At 44.6% G+C, this 21,194-nt stretch overlaps 1 protein-coding gene across 2 annotated transcripts in view; it reads right to left on the reverse strand.

Annotated features, from left to right (window-relative positions):
* LOC110537010 (chondroitin sulfate N-acetylgalactosaminyltransferase 1) overlaps positions 1-20,992 on the reverse strand; it is a 62,497-nt gene extending 41,505 nt beyond the window's left edge. For both annotated transcript variants that reach the window (XM_090191463.1, XM_021622710.3), the window contains exon 1: positions 20,220-20,992. The gene's annotated coding sequence lies outside the window, so the exon portion shown is untranslated. The remainder of the gene's footprint in view (positions 1-20,219) is intronic.
* Between the last annotated feature and the right edge of the window lie 202 nt (positions 20,993-21,194).

Consider the following 21,194-nt stretch of genomic DNA (forward strand, 5'->3'; position numbering starts at 1 on the left):
TGTTTATTCCATATGTAACTCTGTGATGTTGTTTGTGTCGCATTGCTTTGCTGTATTTTAATTAATTCATTTTATTTCACCTTTATTTAACCAGGTAGGCTAGTTGAGAACAAGTTCTCATTTGCAACTGCGACCTGGCCAAGATAAAGCATAGCTGTCACATTCGTCATAACGAGGAGACCAAGGCGCAGCGTGATATGAATACATTCTTCTTTATTTAAACGAAGAACACTAAACAAACTAACGTGAAGCTATAACACGAGTGCTGACATGCAACTACACATAGACAATAACCCACAAAACCAAAATGGCAACCTAAATAGGATCCCAAATCAGACACAACGATAAACAGCTGTCTCTGATTGGGAACCAATTCAGGCCACCATAGACCTACATATACCTAGACATATAAACAAAACATACAGTCAATAATTCAGTACAAAAAAAGAAAAGAAAAAGTCTATATACAGCAAGTGAAAATGAGGTAAGATAAGGGAGTTAAGGCAATACATAGGCCATGGTGGCAAAGTAATTACAATATAGCAATTAAACATTGGAATGGTAGATGTGCAGAAGAGTAATGTGCAAGTAGAGATAATGGGGTGCAAAGGAGAAAGATAAATAAATAAGTACAGTATGGGGATGAGGTAGTTGGATGGGCTGTTTACAGATGGGCTATGTATAGGTGCAGTGATCGGTGTCACCAAAGCCCCATATACTACCCTAATTTGCTCCAGGGGCGCCGTAAAACAACACATTTCGAATCAAACCAAATTGTATTTGTCACATGCTTCATAAACAACATGTGTAGACTAACATTAAAACAAGGAATAAATACACAATGAGTAACAATAACTTTGCTACTATAGACAGTACCTTCAGAAAGTACACACACCTCTTGACTTTTTCCACACTTTGTTGGTTTACAGCCTGAATTCAAAATGGATTAAATTGAGATTATGGGTCACTGGCCTACACCCAATACCCAATAATGGAGCCGAAGGAGATGGGCGCCATTTTACGATCCCGTAACCAATTGTGTTATTGTGTATGTTTTTTCGCGTTATTTGTAACTTATTTTGTACATCATGTTTCTGCTACCTTGTCTTATGCCCGAAAATAGCTTCTTGATATCAGGGCAGTGATTACTCACCCTGTACTGGAGGAATTTTTCTTCTTCAATGAGTTGGATGGGAAGGATTTACTCCAGACACCCTACAAGGCCCTCATCCCCGTCATTCACAGGAGGAAAAGACGGAGGCATCGTGGACGACACTCCGGGTGCCTTGTAAGGTTCCATCACCAAGAGGGTAACCTACCTTTACCATCGGTCCTATTAGTCAACGTACAATCAATCGATAATAAAATAGACGAACTACAAGCACGTATAGCCTACCAACGGGACATTAAAAACTGTAATATCTCTGAATCGGGGTTGAACGAGGACATGATTAACATACAGCTGGCAGGTTTTAAGCTTTTTCTGCAGGATAGAACAGCGGTCTCTGGTAAGACAAGGGGCGGTGGCCTATAAAAATTTGTTAACAACAGCTGGTACATAAAATCTAAGGAAGTCTCGAGGTTTTGTTAGTCTGAGGTAGAGTATCTCATGATAAGCTGTAGACCACACTATTAACCAAGATTTTACCATATTTTTCATAGTTGTTTACATACCAATCTGAGGTGCAGTTAACTCTAATGAACTTATCCTCTGCAACAGAAGTAACTCTGGGTCTTCCTTTCCTATGACAGTCCTCATGAGAGCCAGTTTCATCATAGTGCTTGATGGTTTTTGCGGCTGCACTTGAAGAAACTTTCAAAGTTCTTGAAATGTTCCGGATTGAGTGACCTTCATGTCTTAAAGTAATGATGGACTGTCGTTTCTCTTTGCTTATTTGAGCTGTTCTTGCCATAATATGGATTTGGTATTTTACCAAATAGGGTTATCTTCTGTATACCACCCATACCTTGTCACAACACAACTGATTTGCTCAAACGCATTAAGAAGAAAATAAATTCTACAAATTAACTTTTAAGAAAGCACACCTGTAAATTGAAATGCATTCCAGGTGACTACCTCATGAAGCTGTTTGAGAGAATGCCAAGAGTGTGAAAAGCTGTCATCAAGGCAAAGGGTGGCTACTTTGAAGAATCTCAAATGTTTAACACTTTTTTGGTTACTACATAATTACATATGTGTTAAAACCTTGTGTTAAAACCTTGTTCAGTCTGCTTTCCACTGGGAGATCAATTCACCTTTTAGCAGGACAATAACCTAAAACACAAGGCCAAATCTACACTGGAGTTGCTTACCAAGAAGACAGTGAATGTTCCTGAGTGGCCGAATTACAGTTCGGACTTAAATCTATTTGAAAACATATGGCAAGACCTGTAGATGGTTGTCTAGAAATGATCAACAACCAATTTGACAGAGCTTGAAGAACTTTGAAAATAATAATGGGCAAATGTTGCACAATCCAGGTGTGTAAAGTTCTTAGAGACTTACCCAGAAAAACTCACATCTGTAATTGCTGCCAAGGGTGCTCCTACAAATGATTGACACAGGGGTGTGAATACTTATTTAAATTAGATTTTTCTATATTACATTTTCAAAACATTTGCAGAAATCTCTAAGAACATGTTTTCACTTTGTGATTGCGATATTGTGTGTAGATGGGCAATTTTTTTTTTTATTTAATACATTTTTAAATTCAGGCTGAAACACAACAAAATGTGGAATAAGTCAAGGGATATGAATGTTTTCTGAAGTAGTCTGTACACGGGGTACCAGTACTGAGTCAAAGTGACAATAAAACATATATACAGTGCATTTGGAAAGTATTCAAACCCTTTGACTTCTTCCACATGTTGTTACGTTACAGCCTTATTCTAAAATGGATTAAATAGTTGTTTTCCCTCGTGAATCTAAACACAATAACCCATAATGACAAAGCAAAAACAGGTTTTTAGAAATTGTATCAAATCTATTAAAAATAAATAACTTAAAAATCACATTTACATAGGTATTAAAACCCTTTCATTAGTACTTTGTTGAAGCACCTTTGGCAGGGATTACAACCTCGAGTTTTCTTGGGTATGATGCTACGAGCTTGCACTGTATATATATATATTTATTTTTTATTTTTTCATTTTTTCTTTTATATGTGGCAGTGCAGTGGAAAGGAGACGAGAAGAGGATGCTACTTGTACACTATTTAAATGCACCCTATGAGTCCACAGCCTGTAACCACCAGGCCTTCTCCCAGCAGCAGAGATCCCTTCCACACAGAGCCAGAGCCAGGGACTGAGGTTGGTAGGAGAGACTGAATGAATGGGGATTCACAGCCAAACCACTGACTCTCAGTGACTGTGTCAATGGTTTGATTCACTGGTTGCCATTTGACTCCCCAGGGGAACTGAGAGGGCTGTCATACCGCAATATAAAACCTCTATATCATATTATGTGTTCTTCTCTGAAATCAATAATTACATTATGAGTCATTATTAAATTTCCCCGTCATACTGATTCTATCTACATTTAATACTGTACACAGATCCCAATATAACCCTGATGTGAAACGGAATGAAAAATACATTACAAGATACCATCTATTCCTACTTCTGAAACCAGGGCCCATATTCATAAACCGTCTCAGAGTAGGGACACTGATCCAGGATCAGTTCCACATTATTCATTATGATATTAAGGACAAAATTGACCCTAGATCAGCACTCCTACTCTGAGACGCTTTGCGAATAAGTTGGCAACTGAGCAAACCTTCAAGTCTTGTCTTAATTTTGGGTCTGAAGTGCAACAAACTGCCACTGTATTGCAGTCAGGAAATGATGTGCCTTTTTACTTTCTGGCAGGTCTCATCTCAGCGGTGATGTCATAGCCTGTCCAATACAGAGGGAAGTATTAAACTGTGGTGTTACAGTTTAGAGGAGTTTAGCCATGTTCCTGTCATCTCTGACTAATGGTGTTGTGTACGAATAGTTACGTACAACTGTGGGTTCTGTCTTGCTGTTACTGCTGTTACTGGCTAATGTTTCTGACGTTCTTCCTGTGTTCGTATAACTAAGAGGGATTAGTTTGTTCCTTTGAAGCAGTAGAGCTAGATGTAATCCATCCTACCTTACAAACGTTTATACGGAATCTTTGTTTAAGCATTTGCTAAATAGGAATCATTACGTGATCAACATGCAAATAGTGTTTATAAACACTTGTATACAAATGTAGAAGAAAAAACGAACCAGAAGGGCACCGACCAGATAAAACATATTCTGATCTGACTAAGCTATGATAAGTGGTGTATTTCCTCTTTCAGAGGACTTGCAGAAGAGGGAGCGACAGAAACGAGACAGAGCTGAGGTGGCGAGCCGGGCGGGTGATGATCAGAGGGGGACACCTCTTGTGTTAATCTCTGAGTAGCATCTGGTTGTGACATGGAAACGACTACCCCTGTGAGAAAGGCTTCCTGGCTACAGGGTATTGGTGGCTGAGCGGCATGGGGCTGTGCACTGTGTACTGTGGGTGGGAGGAGAAGGGAAGTCTGTGTCTGTGTCTGTGTCTGTGTGTGGGAGGGGGGGACAGATGGTTCGCAGGGTATCATTTATTCTAAATACTGACCCATTTCTGGCCCATTCCCAGACAGCAGTCACAGTTATGCTGGGGAAATAACATGTCCTTGTCAAACAGAGATGAGAGGGGAAGGAACAAGTTGGGGAGGTGGGGAGGTGGGGAGGGTGTGGAAAGGGCCTCTGACAGCCTTCTTTTTCTTCTCTGCAGAAGACAGTATCTTTGTGAAGTGTGAAGTATTTGAAGTTGGATTTTGTGGCATTCTCACCTGTGGCTCCGAGGTGTTGTTGGTGTGCTAAGATGTCTCTGTACGTTACTCCGTGCGGTCTGTAGACTACTCCATGCTGTCTGTGGGCTACTTCATGCTATCTGTAGACTACTCCATGCTGTCTGTAGGTTGCTCCATGTTGTCTGTATGTTACTCCATACTCTGTAGGCTACTCCATGCTGTCTGCAGACTCTATCGTGCTGTCTGTAGGTTACTCCATGCTGTCTGTAGGCTACTCCATGCTCTTTAAGTTACTCCATACTGTCCGTAGGTTACTCCATGCTGTCTGTAGACTACTCCATGCTGTCTGTAGGCTACTCCATGCTGTCTGTAGACTACTCCATGCTGTCTGTGGGCTACTTCATGCTATCTGTAGGTTACTCCATGCTGTCTGTAGGCTACTCCATGCTGTCTGTAGGTTACTCCATACTCTGTAGGTTACTCTATACTCTGTAGGTTACTCCATGCTGTCTGTAGGTTACTCCATGCTGTCTGTAGGCTACTCCATGCTGTCCGTAGGTTACTCCATGCTGTCCGTAGGTTACTCTATGCTGTCTATAGGTTACTCCATGCTGTCCGTAGGTTACTCCATGCTGTCCGTAGGTTACTCTATGCTGTCTATAGGTTACTCCATGCTGTCCGTAGGTTACTCTATGCTGTCCGTAGGTTACTCCATGCTGTCCGTAGGTTACTCCATGCTGTCCGTAGGTTACTCTATGCTGTCTATAGGTTACTCCATGCTGTCCGTAGGTTACTCCATGCTGTCCGTAGGTTACTCCATGCTGTCCGTAGGTTACTCTATGCTGTCTATAGGTTACTCCATGCTGTCCGTAGGTTACTCCATGCTGTCCGTAGGTTACTCTATGCTATCCGTAGGTTACTCCATGCTGTCTATAGGCTACTCCATGCTGTCTATAGGCTACTTCATGCTGTCTGTAGGCTACTCCATGCTGTCTGTAGGTTACTCCATGCTGTCTGCAGACTCTATCGTGCTGTCTGTAGGTTACTCCATGCTGTCCGTAGGTTACTCCATGCTGTCCGTAGGTTACTCTATGCTATCCGTAGGCTACTCCATGCTGTCTATAGGCTACTTCATGCTGTCTGTAGGCTACTCCATGCTGTCTATAGGCTACTTCATGCTCTCTGTAGGTTATTCCATGCTCTCTGTAGGTTACTCTATGCTATCCGTAGGCTACTCCATGCTGTCTATAGGCTACTTCATGCTGTCTGTAGGCTACTCCATGCTGTCTGTAGGTTACTCCATGCTGTCTATAGGTTGCTCCATGCTGTCTGTGGGCTACTCCATGCTGTCTGTAGACTAGTCCATGCTGTCTGTATGTTACTCCATGCTGTCTGTAGGTTACTTCATGCTGTCTGTAGGTTACTCCATGCTGTCTATAGGCTACTTCATGCTGTCTATAGGCTACTCCATGCTGTCTGTAGGTTACTCCATGCTGTCTGTAGGTTACTCCATACTCTGTAGGTTACTCCATGCTGTCTGTGGGCTACTCCATGCTGTCTGTAGGTTACTCCATACTCTGTAGGTTACTCCATGCTGTCTGTGGGCTACTCCATGCTGTCTGTAGGTTACTCCATACTCTGTAGGTTACTCCATGCTGTCTGTGGGCTACTCCATGCTGTCTGTAGGTTACTCCATACTCTGTAGGTTACTCCATGCTGTCTGTGGGCTACTCCATGCTGTCTGTAGGTTACCCCATGCTGTCTGTAGGCTACTCCATGCTGTCCGTAGGTTACTCCATGCTGTCTGCAGACTCTATCGTGCTGTCTGTAGGTTACTCCATGCTGTCCGTAGGTTACTCCATGCTGTCTATAGGCTACTCCATGCTGTCTATAGGTTACTCCATGCTGTCTGCAGACTCTATCGTGCTGTCTGTAGGTTACTCCATGCTGTCCGTAGGTTACTCCATGCTGTCTATAGGCTACTCCATGCTGTCTATAGGCTACTCCATGCTGTCTATAGGCTACTCCATGCTGTCTGTAGGCTACTCCATGCTGTCTATAGGCTACTCCATGCTGTCTATAGGCTACTCCATGCTGTCTATAGGCTACTCCATGCTGTCTATAGGTTACTCCATGCTGTCTATAGGTTACTCCATGCTGTCCGTAGGTTACTCCATGCTGTCTATAGGTTACTCCATGCTGTCTATAGGTTACTCCATGCTGTCTGTAGGTTACTCCATGCTGTCTATAGGCTACTCCATGCTGTCTATAGGTTACTCCATGCTGTCCGTAGGTTACTCCATGCTGTCTATAGGTTACTCCATGCTGTCTGTAGGTTACTCCATGCTGTCTATAGGCTACTCCATGCTGTCTGTAGGTTACTCCATGCTGTCTGTAGGTTACTCCATGCTGTCTATAGGCTACTCCATGCTGTCTGTAGGTTACTCCATGCTGTCTATAGGCTACTCCATGCTGTCTGTAGACTACTCCATGCTGTCTGTAGGTTACTCCATGCTGTCTATAGGCTACTCCATGCTGTCTGTAGGTTACTCCATGCTGTCTATAGGTTACTCTATGCTGTCTGTAGGTTACTCCATGCTGTCTATAGGCTACTCCATGCTGTCTGTAGACTACTCCATGCTGTCTGTAGGCTACTCCATGCTGTCTATAGGCTACTCCATGCTGTCTATAGGCTACTCCATGCTGTCTATAGGCTACTCCATGCTGTCTGTAGGCTACTCCATGCTGTCTATAGGCTACTCCATGCTGTCTATAGGTTACTCCATGCTGTCTATAGGCTACTCCATGCTGTCTATAGGTTACTCCATGCTGTCTATAGGCTACTCCATGCTGTCTATAGGCTACTCCATGCTGTCTATAGGCTACTCCATGCTGTCTATAGGCTACTCCATGCTGTCTATAGGCTACTCCATGCTGTCTGTAGGCTACTCCATGCTGTCTATAGGCTACTCCATGCTGTCTATAGGTTACTCCATGCTGTCTATAGGTTACTCCATGCTGTCTATAGGTTACTCCATGCTGTCTGTAGGTTACTCCATGCTGTCTGTAGGCTACTCCATGCTGTCTGTAGACTACTCCATGCTGTCTGTAGGCTACTCCATGCTGTCTATAGGCTACTCCATGCTGTCTATAGGCTACTCCATGCTGTCTATAGGCTACTCCATGCTGTCTATAGGCTACTCCATGCTGTCTATAGGCTACTCCATGCTGTCTGTAGGTTACTCCATGCTGTCTATAGGCTACTCCATGCTGTCTGTATGTTACTCCATGCTGTCTGTAGGTTACTTCATGCTGTCTGTAGGTTACTCCATGCTGTCTATAGGTTACTTCATGCTGTCTATAGGCTACTCCATGCTGTCTGTAGGTTACTCCATGCTGTCTATAGGCTACTCCTTGCTGTCTATAGGCTACTCCATGCTGTCTGTAGGTTACTCCATGCTGTCTATAGGCTACTCCATGCTGTCTATAGGCTACTCCATGCTGTCTGTAGGTTACTCCATGCTGTCTATAGGCTACTCCATGCTGTCTGTAGGCTACTCCATGCTGTCTATAGGCTACTCCATGCTGTCTGTAGGTTACTCCATGCTGTCTGTGGGCTACTTCATGCTGTCTGTAGGCTACTCCATGCTGTCTATAGGCTACTCCATGCTGTCTGTAGGTTACTCCATGCTGTCTATAGGCTACTCCATGCTGTCTGTAGGCTACTCCATGCTGTCTATAGGCTACTCCATGCTGTCTGTAGGTTACTCCATGCTGTCTATAGGCTACTCCATGCTGTCTGTAGGTTACTCCATGCTGTCTATAGGCTACTCCATGCTGTCTGTAGGTTACTCCATGCTGTCTATAGGCTACTCCATGCTGTCTGTAGGTTACTCCATGCTGTCTATAGGCTACTCCATGCTGTCTATAGGCTACTCCATGCTGTCTGTAGGTTACTCCATGCTGTCTATAGGCTACTCCATGCTGTCTGTAGGTTACTCCATGCTGTCTATAGGCTACTCCATGCTGTCTGTAGGCTACTCCATGCTGTCTATAGGCTACTCCATGCTGTCTGTAGGTTACTCCATGCTGTCTGTGGGCTACTTCATGCTGTCTGTAGGCTACTCCATGCTGTCTATAGGCTACTCCATGCTGTCTGTAGGTTACTCCATGCTGTCTATAGGCTACTCCATGCTGTCTGTAGGCTACTCCATGCTGTCTATAGGCTACTCCATGCTGTCTGTAGGTTACTCCATGCTGTCTATAGGCTACTCCATGCTGTCTGTAGGTTACTCCATGCTGTCTATAGGCTACTCCATGCTGTCTGTAGGTTACTCCATGCTGTCTATAGGCTACTCCATGCTGTCTGTAGGTTACTCCATGCTGTCTATAGGCTACTCCATGCTGTCTGTAGGTTACTCCATGCTGTCTATAGGCTACTCCATGCTGTCTGTAGGTTACTCCATGCTGTCTATAGGCTACTCCATGCTGTCTGTAGGTTACTCTATGCTGTCTATAGGTTACTCCATGCTGTCCGTAGGTTACTCTATGCTGTCCGTAGGTTACTCCATGCTGTCCGTAGGTTACTCCATGCTGTCCGTAGGTTACTCTATGCTGTCTATAGGTTACTCCATGCTGTCCGTAGGTTACTCCATGCTGTCCGTAGGTTACTCCATGCTGTCCGTAGGTTACTCTATGCTGTCTATAGGTTACTCCATGCTGTCCGTAGGTTACTCCATGCTGTCCGTAGGTTACTCTATGCTATCCGTAGGTTACTCCATGCTGTCTATAGGCTACTCCATGCTGTCTATAGGCTACTTCATGCTGTCTGTAGGCTACTCCATGCTGTCTGTAGGTTACTCCATGCTGTCTGCAGACTCTATCGTGCTGTCTGTAGGTTACTCCATGCTGTCCGTAGGTTACTCCATGCTGTCCGTAGGTTACTCTATGCTATCCGTAGGCTACTCCATGCTGTCTATAGGCTACTTCATGCTGTCTGTAGGCTACTCCATGCTGTCTATAGGCTACTTCATGCTCTCTGTAGGTTATTCCATGCTCTCTGTAGGTTACTCTATGCTATCCGTAGGCTACTCCATGCTGTCTATAGGCTACTTCATGCTGTCTGTAGGCTAATCCATGCTGTCTGTAGGTTACTCCATGCTGTCTATAGGTTGCTCCATGCTGTCTGTGGGCTACTCCATGCTGTCTGTAGACTAGTCCATGCTGTCTGTATGTTACTCCATGCTGTCTGTAGGTTACTTCATGCTGTCTGTAGGTTACTCCATGCTGTCTATAGGCTACTTCATGCTGTCTATAGGCTACTCCATGCTGTCTGTAGGTTACTCCATGCTGTCTGTAGGTTACTCCATACTCTGTAGGTTACTCCATGCTGTCTGTGGGCTACTCCATGCTGTCTGTAGGTTACTCCATACTCTGTAGGTTACTCCATGCTGTCTGTGGGCTACTCCATGCTGTCTGTAGGTTACTCCATACTCTGTAGGTTACTCCATGCTGTCTGTGGGCTACTCCATGCTGTCTGTAGGTTACTCCATACTCTGTAGGTTACTCCATGCTGTCTGTGGGCTACTCCATGCTGTCTGTAGGTTACCCCATGCTGTCTGTAGGCTACTCCATGCTGTCCGTAGGTTACTCCATGCTGTCTGCAGACTCTATCGTGCTGTCTGTAGGTTACTCCATGCTGTCCGTAGGTTACTCCATGCTGTCTATAGGCTACTCCATGCTGTCTATAGGTTACTCCATGCTGTCTGCAGACTCTATCGTGCTGTCTGTAGGTTACTCCATGCTGTCCGTAGGTTACTCCATGCTGTCTATAGGCTACTCCATGCTGTCTATAGGCTACTCCATGCTGTCTATAGGCTACTCCATGCTGTCTGTAGGCTACTCCATGCTGTCTATAGGCTACTCCATGCTGTCTATAGGCTACTCCATGCTGTCTATAGGCTACTCCATGCTGTCTATAGGTTACTCCATGCTGTCTATAGGTTACTCCATGCTGTCCGTAGGTTACTCCATGCTGTCTATAGGTTACTCCATGCTGTCTATAGGTTACTCCATGCTGTCTGTAGGTTACTCCATGCTGTCTATAGGCTACTCCATGCTGTCTATAGGTTACTCCATGCTGTCCGTAGGTTACTCCATGCTGTCTATAGGTTACTCCATGCTGTCTGTAGGTTACTCCATGCTGTCTATAGGCTACTCCATGCTGTCTGTAGGTTACTCCATGCTGTCTGTAGGTTACTCCATGCTGTCTATAGGCTACTCCATGCTGTCTGTAGGTTACTCCATGCTGTCTATAGGCAACTCCATGCTGTCTGTAGACTACTCCATGCTGTCTGTAGGTTACTCCATGCTGTCTATAGGCTACTCCATGCTGTCTGTAGGTTACTCCATGCTGTCTATAGGTTACTCTATGCTGTCTGTAGGTTACTCCATGCTGTCTATAGGCTACTCCATGCTGTCTGTAGACTACTCCATGCTGTCTGTAGGCTACTCCATGCTGTCTATAGGCTACTCCATGCTGTCTATAGGCTACTCCATGCTGTCTATAGGCTACTCCATGCTGTCTGTAGGCTACTCCATGCTGTCTATAGGCTACTCCATGCTGTCTATAGGTTACTCCATGCTGTCTATAGGCTACTCCATGCTGTCTATAGGTTACTCCATGCTGTCTATAGGCTACTCCATGCTGTCTATAGGCTACTCCATGCTGTCTATAGGCTACTCCATGCTGTCTATAGGCTACTCCATGCTGTCTATAGGCTACTCCATGCTGTCTGTAGGCTACTCCATGCTGTCTATAGGCTACTCCATGCTGTCTATAGGTTACTCCATGCTGTCTATAGGTTACTCCATGCTGTCTATAGGTTACTCCATGCTGTCTGTAGGTTACTCCATGCTGTCTGTAGGCTACTCCATGCTGTCTGTAGACTACTCCATGCTGTCTGTAGGCTACTCCATGCTGTCTATAGGCTACTCCATGCTGTCTATAGGCTACTCCATGCTGTCTATAGGCTACTCCATGCTGTCTATAGGCTACTCCATGCTGTCTATAGGCTACTCCATGCTGTCTGTAGGTTACTCCATGCTGTCTATAGGCTACTCCATGCTGTCTGTATGTTACTCCATGCTGTCTGTAGGTTACTTCATGCTGTCTGTAGGTTACTCCATGCTGTCTATAGGTTACTTCATGCTGTCTATAGGCTACTCCATGCTGTCTGTAGGTTACTCCATGCTGTCTATAGGCTACTCCTTGCTGTCTATAGGCTACTCCATGCTGTCTGTAGGTTACTCCATGCTGTCTATAGGCTACTCCATGCTGTCTATAGGCTACTCCATGCTGTCTGTAGGTTACTCCATGCTGTCTATAGGCTACTCCATGCTGTCTGTAGGCTACTCCATGCTGTCTATAGGCTACTCCATGCTGTCTGTAGGTTACTCCATGCTGTCTGTGGGCTACTTCATGCTGTCTGTAGGCTACTCCATGCTGTCTATAGGCTACTCCATGCTGTCTGTAGGTTACTCCATGCTGTCTATAGGCTACTCCATGCTGTCTGTAGGCTACTCCATGCTGTCTATAGGCTACTCCATGCTGTCTGTAGGTTACTCCATGCTGTCTATAGGCTACTCCATGCTGTCTGTAGGTTACTCCATGCTGTCTATAGGCTACTCCATGCTGTCTGTAGGTTACTCCATGCTGTCTATAGGCTACTCCATGCTGTCTGTAGGTTACTCCATGCTGTCTATAGGCTACTCCATGCTGTCTATAGGCTACTCCATGCTGTCTGTAGGCTACTCCATGCTGTCTATAGGCTACTCCATGCTGTCTGTAGGTTACTCCATGCTGTCTGTGGGCTACTTCATGCTGTCTGTAGGCTACTCCATGCTGTCTATAGGCTACTCCATGCTGTCTGTAGGTTACTCCATGCTGTCTATAGGCTACTCCATGCTGTCTGTAGGCTACTCCATGCTGTCTATAGGCTACTCCATGCTGTCTGTAGGTTACTCCATGCTGTCTATAGGCTACTCCATGCTGTCTGTAGGTTACTCCATGCTGTCTATAGGCTACTCCATGCTGTCTGTAGGTTACTCCATGCTGTCTATAGGCTACTCCATGCTGTCTGTAGGTTACTCCATGCTGTCTATAGGCTACTCCGTGCTGTCTGTAGGCTACTCCATGCTGTCTGTAGGTTACTCCATGCTGTCTGTAGACTAGTCCATGCTGTCTGTAGGTTACTCCATGCTGTCTGTAGGTTACTCCATGCTGTCTGTAGGTTACTCCATACCGTCTGTAGACTACTCCATGCTGTCTGTAGACTAGTCCATACCGTCTGTAGGTTACTCCATGCTGTCTGTTGGTTACTCCATGCTGTCTATAGACTACTCCATGCTGTCTGTAGGCTACTCTATGCTATCCGTAGGTTACTCCATACTGTCTGTAGGCTACTCCATGCTGTCTGTAGACTACTCCATGCTGTCTGTAGGTTACACCATGCTGTCTGTAGGTTACACCATGCTGTCTGTAGGCTACTCCATGTTGTCTGTAGGTTACTCCATACTCTGTAGGTTACTCCATACTCTGTGGGTTACTCCATGCTGTCTGTAGGTTACTCCATGTTGTCTGTAGGTTACACCATGCTGTCTGTAGGTTACACCATGCTGTTTGTAGGTCACTCCATGCTGTCTGTAGGCTACTCCATGTTGTCTGTAGGTTACTCCATACTCTGTAGGTTACTCCATGCTGTCTGTAGGTTACTCCATACTCTGTAGGTTACTCCATGCTGTCTGTAGGTTACTCCATGTTGTCTGTAGGTTACTCCATACTCTGTGGGTTACTCCATGCTTTCTGTAGGCTACTCCATAATCTGTAGGTTACTCCATGCTGTCTGTAGGTTACTCCATACTCTGTAGGTTACTCCATGCTGTCAGTAGGCTACTCCATACTCTGTAGGTTACTCCATGCTGTCTGTAGGTTACTCCATGCTGTCTGTAGGCTACTCCATACTCTGTAGGTTACTCCATGCTGTCTGTAGGCTTCTCCATACTCTGTAGGTTACTCCATGCTGTCAGTAGGCTACTCCATACTCTGTAGGTTACTCCATGCTGTCAGTAGGCTACTCCATACTCTGTAGGTTACTCCATGCTGTCTGTATGCTACTCCATGCTGTCTGTAGGCTACTCCATGCTGTCAGTAGGCTACTCCATACTCTGTAGGTTACTCCATGCTGTCAGTAGGCTACTCCATACTCTGTAGGTTACTCCATGCTGTCTGTAGGCTACTCCATGCTGTCTGTAGGCTACTCCATGCTGTCAGTAGGCTACTCCATGCTGTCAGTAGGCTACTCCATGTTGTTTGATGGTTCTATCCTTGGGATCCTGATTGTTTTCCTTCTGCCTAGATCTCTGGATGTCTATAATTGCATTTACAATTATTTCTGCATTCCAGTATGTAGCTCAATGTACAAACAGTATTACAGTGTTTGACTGTGTGTGTGTGTGTGTGTGTGTGTGTGTGTGTGTGTGTGTGTGTGTGCGTGCGTGTGTGCGTGCGTTCGTGCGTGCGTGCGTGTGTGTACGCAAGTGCGTTACTTAATACATGAAGCTAGAATGTACAAATATTTACCATACTGAGCACTGAGCAAGGTGCAGTGGTTACATACATGAACGCTAAGCAGTTGTCGGTCTGTAATGACTAAAAACAAGATCATGAACCCTATAATAAACTCAGTGATCTCTATATATCAGTTATTCCTACAGTTTCGTCCTGGTCACTGACGTGTCATTCTCTACCTGGGCTTCCCTTCGGGAATGTACAGTGGCTTTTAATGTTAATCTGTCTGAACTGGTTGTGTATAAAAAATGGAAGTTCTACTGTGACATAAAAGCTCCAGGTGAGGTTGACCCCCTGGTTTCACTGCCTCAACCTAACCCCACCATCAGGTCCATCGCTGAGAGGGAGGAGGGAGGGAGAGAGAGAGAGAGAGAGAGAGAGAGAGAGAGAGAGAGAGAGAGAGAGAGAGAGAGAGAGAGAGAGAGAGAGAGAGAGAGAGAGAGAGAGAGAGAGAGAGAGAGAGAGAGAGAGAGAGAGAGAGAGAGAGAGAGAGAGAGAGAGAGAGAGAGAGAGAGAGAGAGAGAGAGAGAGAGAGAGAGAGAGAGAGAGAGAGAGAGAGAGAGAGAGAGAGAGAGAGAGAGAGAGAGAGAGAGAGAGAGAGAGAGAGAGAGTCAGAGAGGGGGTTAGAGAAAGGGCTCTTTGATGTCCCTCTGGCCCTCAGTGATTCTCCCTCCCCTTAATTAGAGTTCCTGGGAGCTACTTTCCTCCGTGCCAGGCCCCAGCCTGATCCTACACTACCCTAGCCGCCATCTGGTCCGCTCTGCTCCTAAAAACGCTTTCTGTTCTGCTACATCACTTAATCTCAGTTACGCACTCCATTTCTCTATCTATACACAAAAGCACATTGACATACTTACCTAGACCTATACCCTACAGAACTATAATTAAATGTTTCCTTTATTTAACTAGGCAAGTCAGTTAAGAACAAATTCTTATTTTCAATGACAGCCTAGGAATATTTTTACCTTGTCAGCTCTGGGATTTGATCTTGCAACCTTTTGGTTACTAGACCAACGCTCTAACCACTAGGCTACCTGCTGCCCTAAATAATAGTGTTCTTCCTAAAACAATACATAACAAGCCACAATGCTTTCAATACAATCCATATTAGGAAGGTGTTCTTAATGTTTTGCACTCTCAGTGTATATTTTACACAGCCTATGACTGGGTTCTTAGTGTAGCAGGATCATCTCAATTATGGATTCCCTCTACCTAGATTAGATATTATACAATAATATTGTCACTCCCACTCCTGCCGGCTAATGTACCATTAGTACATCAGTACTGAGTGTGCCCTCATTTGAGCTTCACTTGCCGATGAAGGAGCTTATTCAGAGTGTGTGTTCAGATCCTCATTGCCCTGGCATCATCACCAGGTCTGAAGACTGCCAGATAACACATGAACTCATCCAGCATGACCTTCTAGCCTCAGGTTACATCTCATCTGAATGGGCGGCATGGCTGTGTGACACACACACAGACACACACTCAAAGGTTGCATACACACACACATACACACACACAGACATGCCTGCAAGATCGCACACACACACACTGGCATGCATGCACGCACACACACAAACAAAAACACACACACACTGGCGTACACACACACACATACTAGCATACACACACACAGGCATGCAAACACACCCCTTTCCCTGTTTTCTGGCTTCCCGTGAGAAACATGATGTACCGGATTTTAGGCGAATTAGAGTGCAGAATCCAGCGACCTTATCCAACAAATGGTGTAAGACTTTGGCCAGCAGCACCAGCCTCCTATTAGATCCACACACTGGAGTCCTCAAATCAAATAAAATCAAATAAAATCAAATAAAATCTGTCTTCCTGTGTGATGTCCAACAGAATGGAGTCCTCTGTCCTCCTGTGTGATGTCCAACAGAATGGAGCCCTCTGTCCTCCTGTGTGATGTCCAACAGAATGGAGCCCTCTGTCCTCCTGTGTGATGTCCAACAGAATGGAGTCCTCTCTCCTCCTGTGTGATGTCCAACAGAATGGAGCCCTTTGTCCTCCTGTGTGATGTCCAACAGAATGGAGTCCTCTGTCCTCCTGTGTGATGTCCAAATGACTGGAGTCCTCTGTCCTCCTGTGTGATGTCCAACAGAATGGAGCCCTCTGTCCTCCTGTGTGATGTCCAACAGAATGGGGCCCTCTGTCCTCCTGTGTGATGTCCAACAGACTGGAGTCCTTTGTCCTCCTGTGTGATGTCCAACAGAATGGGGCCCTCTGTCCTCCTGTGTGATGTCCAAATGACTGGAGTCCTCTGTCCTCCTGTGTGATGTCCAACAGAATGGAGCCCTCTGTCCTCCTGTGTGATGTCCAACAGAATGGAGCCCTCTGTCCTCCTGTGTGATGTCCAACAGAATGGGGCCCTCTGTCCTCCTGTGTGATGTCCAAATGACTGGAGTCCTCTGTCCTCCTGTGTGATGCCCAAAAGAATGAAGCCCTCTGTCCTCCTGTGTGATGTCCAACAGAATGGAGCCCTCTGTCCTCCTGTGTGATGTCCAACAGAATGGGGCCCTCTGTCCTCCTGTGTGATGTCCAAATGACTGGAGTCCTCTGTCCTCCTGTGTGATGTCTAACAGAATGGAGCCCTCTGTCCTCCTGTGTGATGTCCAAATGACTGGAGTCCTCTGTCCTCCTGTGTGATGTCCAACAGAATGGAGCCCTCTGTCCTCCTGTGTGATGCCCAAAAGAATGAAGCCCTCTGTCCTCCTGTGTGATGTCCAACAGAATGGAGCCCTCTGTCCTCCTGTGTGATGCCCAAAAGAATGAAGCCCTCTGTCCTCCTGTGTGATGTCCAACAGAATGGAGCCCTCTATCCAACAGACCAGTGGGCTCACACTGGAGACTAGAAGGGGTACTGATTTTGGAATGGGATCAGTGAATGGAGCCAGTGTGTATGCATGTGGACATGACTGGTAGCCAGGACTGCTGGCTTTGTAATACAGGTAGGGTTGGTTTATATGGCCAGGACACACTGTGTGTGTGTGTGTGTGTGTGTGTGTGTGTGTGTGTGTGTGTGTGTGTGTGTGTGTGTGTGTGTGTGTGTGTGTGTGTGTGTGTGTGTGTGTGTGTGTGTGTGTGTGTGTGTGTGTGTGTGTGTGTGTGTGTGTGTGTGTGTGTGTGTGTGAGTGAGTGAGTGTGTGTGTGTGTCAAGTTGCGATCGATAAGGATGACTCCTCCTCTGATGTCTGGTCATCAAGGAGAGATATCTCTGTGGAGATCACATTACTAATAATATTTAATAAAATATATGCCATTTATCATCATCATGAACACATCATGCGATAAATTGACCCTGGCTAGATGGACTCAGAGTCTTACCTCTATGTCTCTGGATGGACTGTACTTCAGACGGAGAGAGGATGACTGACACCTGATCTGTGTAACATGAGCTAAATGTCACGTCAGCACCAGCAGCCACCGGCGGGCCAGCAGAGGATTAACTAGTGAATATTCCACACATGGAAACAGGAGGACATCTAACAAACGGACATTAGACTCACACACAGATACATAATGTATTGTTGTAGTGAACATCTCACTAAGGGAAACCATATCCCCCTAAACATAAAGGATACTTGGCACCAAGTGACACACATATGTTTGGCTATTGAATAGCCATTTCACTGTTACAGAGTGGGGTCTGACTTTGCTTTTTAGAAGGAAAATAGTATCTGACAGATTTTTGACTGGCTTAAAATATACATACAATATTTGTCTAAATAATTTGTACAAAACACATTTCAAGAAATCCCAGTTGATTAATTTCTGATTTAGAAAACAAATGGATCTATTATGGCCAAATATTTTAACAGTGAGGCCAACTTTTTCACGATTGCATAAAGCAGGCTTAGAGAGTAATTTCCTGATTAAAACCAAGGCCCTGAATTAGCATGCAGTACAGTCAAGAGGACATTAGCTGCGAGTGCAGAGCTGCGGCTAGGTGTTTGGATGTTGTAATGTCTGGGGGTATTTGGCCCAACGCAAACAACCTTCTTTACTCTACGCTCTCGCAATGTTCCCAATTAACCGCTTACTGCTAATCTACCCAATTGTCATCTGAATTTTGCATGACGTCAGTCGGACTGGCTGGATGTGTGTGTGTGTGTGTGTGTGTGTGTGTGTGTGTGTGTGTGTGTGTGTGTGTGTGTGTGTGTGTGTGTGTGTGTGTGTGTGTGTGTGTGTGTGTGTGTGTGTGTGTGTGTGTGTGTGTGAGAGAGAGAGAGCCATAAAGTGAGAGAAGCAGAAAGAGAACCTGTCTTAGCAGAGTGATTCTCTGTTCACGCGAGGAAAGGCAGGAGCCTCACAACATCATGCGTCTCCTTTTAGTCACTTGGTGTGCCAGTCCGTCTCTCCCACAGAATAGAATGTGTTATCATCATCATCTCTGTCAACATGAGAGAACTGGACACACCTCTTCTCTTCACCAAACTCCTTCCATCCTATCCCTGTGGGTTATTGCTGGGGGAGTGAGACTAGGCTACTGTCTGTCATCTCATTCCAACACTACCCTCTTTCATCTCATAGACACAGTCCCATTTCCACCACAGCCTAACTCTGTTGACAATATCTCCCTCTCATCCTATCTCTATTTTCTTCACAGCCCATCTAAAAACAAACAATACTGTCACAATGAATAAAAGACACCCATATTTAAACAGTCCTCTCTCTCTCTGTTCTCTCTATTTTCTCTCTCTCACTCTCTGTTCTCTCTCTCTGTTCTCTCTATTTTCTCTCTCTCTCTCTCCTCTCTATCTTTCTGTTCTCTCTCTCTGTTCTCTCTCTCTCTACTCTCTATCTTTCTGTTCTCTCTCTCTCTACTCTCTATCTCTCTGTTCTCTCTCTCTGTTCTCTCTCTCTCTCCTCTCTATCTTTCTGTTCTCTCTCTCTCTGTTCTCTCTATCTTTCTGTTCTCTCTGTCTCTCTTTCTGTTCTCTCTCTCTCTGTTCTCTCTCTCTCTCTCTCTCTCTCTCTATCTTTCTGTTCTCTCTCTCTCTGTTCTCTCTCTCTCTCCTCTCTATCTTTCTGTTCTCTCTCTCTCTGTTCTCTCTCTCTCTCTCTCCCCTCTATCTTTCTGTTCTCTCTCTCTCTCTGTTCTCTCTATCTTTCTGTTCTCTCTCTCTCTGTTCTCTCTCTTTTTCTGTTCTCTCTCTCTCTCTGTTCTCTCTCTCTATCTCATTGGAAATTAAATGTTATTTGTCACATGCACCGAATACAACAGGTGAAATACTTACTTACTGACAAGCCCTTAACCAACAATGCAGTTTGAAGAAGAATACGTATCAGAAAGTATTTACCAAAATAAAGAAGAAACGGACAAAGCAAATCTCTCACACACACACACACACACACATACACACTCTGTATGTTCGTAATCATTTCACAATCTGATTTATTGTACAAATTGAATTGAAATGTATATATATATATATATATATATATATATGTGTGTGTGTGTGTGTGTGTGTGTGTGTGTTATATTTCATAAGGCTTAGCCTATACATTCAGCGTTATCTTCTTGATGCTGAAACAATTTCCATCGACAAATCTCATCTCACCATCTAGGAAAGAGACTAAACTTCCCTGATGTGAACAGACAGTTAATTTGGTGTTTACATGGCAACATGTCCCCGCATCAACCGCCAAATCAAACAATATTGAACACAGGCAAAGGTTATCCTACTTACCCACAGCATGACACTCTCAAACATTAGACACACAGAGAGACGATAACAATCATCATGCTTTCTCCATACCTTTCATTCAACCATTTCTCCTTATTCCAGTGGAAGATTCTCGTTGCGATACCCCGGTCTTCAAGCTCTGGACCGTAAGCACGAGTGTAAAAAGTGCGGTGAATAAAGATCATGTGTGTACTCACACAGGAAAAGGATCCTGCGATCCCAGCCCGCCACGGAGGTTTCTCCGCCTCTCCTCAACACTCACATAAAGGATGTGTTGTTACCTGATTCAGCATGCCCTTATAGCACAATAAACACTACTGGCTTTCATACATTCAAAAAGTCCTATGCCAGCAAGAAAGTAGCTTAGTCTTTGAATCTCCTAAGTGAGACATGTGGATCTGGATTCGTCTATTCCCAATTTGAGTTGTGCTGTAGTTTATATTATTTGGTCTTGTCTGGTTCTGAGATAGACTGGCAGTCCATATGAGAACATCGGGGAGATGAGATTTGAGAAACTCCCCTAACGCACAGCATGCGTAAAAAGCGCAGCACGGTTCTGTCTTTTGGTCTAGTATGAACATGTAGGCAAACAACTTTGGTGTTGAAATATCAAATGCACCATTATTGGCTAATATGAAGAGGGAAATAAATGTTAGTCTAAAAATAAATGCCAGTTTATCCCGATTGATATCCTATTTCAATTTGAACTGCGTGACCGTTATTCTAAAAAGGTGCGTCTACACTGTAAAAAAAACAACAACAAAAAAGTCTAGTTGTTTCAACGATTTAGTAACTGGTACCACAGTTTTTTTTTTGTTTACTCAATTTTTCCGTCAAAGTTGTACTTGAACTTAAACATTTTAGTTGTCCCAAACTTAACTCCAACATGAGAAAACAGACAAAAATGCAATCAACTTAAAATGACGTGTTTGCTCAATTTGTCTCATATGTTAATTCAACTAGAAATGATTAGTTAGGGAATCTTACCTAAAAAAAAGTATGTGGAACTAGTTACAGACACAGTGCTTTTAAAATACAATGTTTTCA

This window comes from Oncorhynchus mykiss, chromosome 12, assembly GCF_057628025.1.
Source record: "Oncorhynchus mykiss isolate SJ-2025 chromosome 12, ASM5762802v1, whole genome shotgun sequence".
NCBI lineage: Eukaryota > Metazoa > Chordata > Actinopteri > Salmoniformes > Salmonidae > Oncorhynchus > Oncorhynchus mykiss.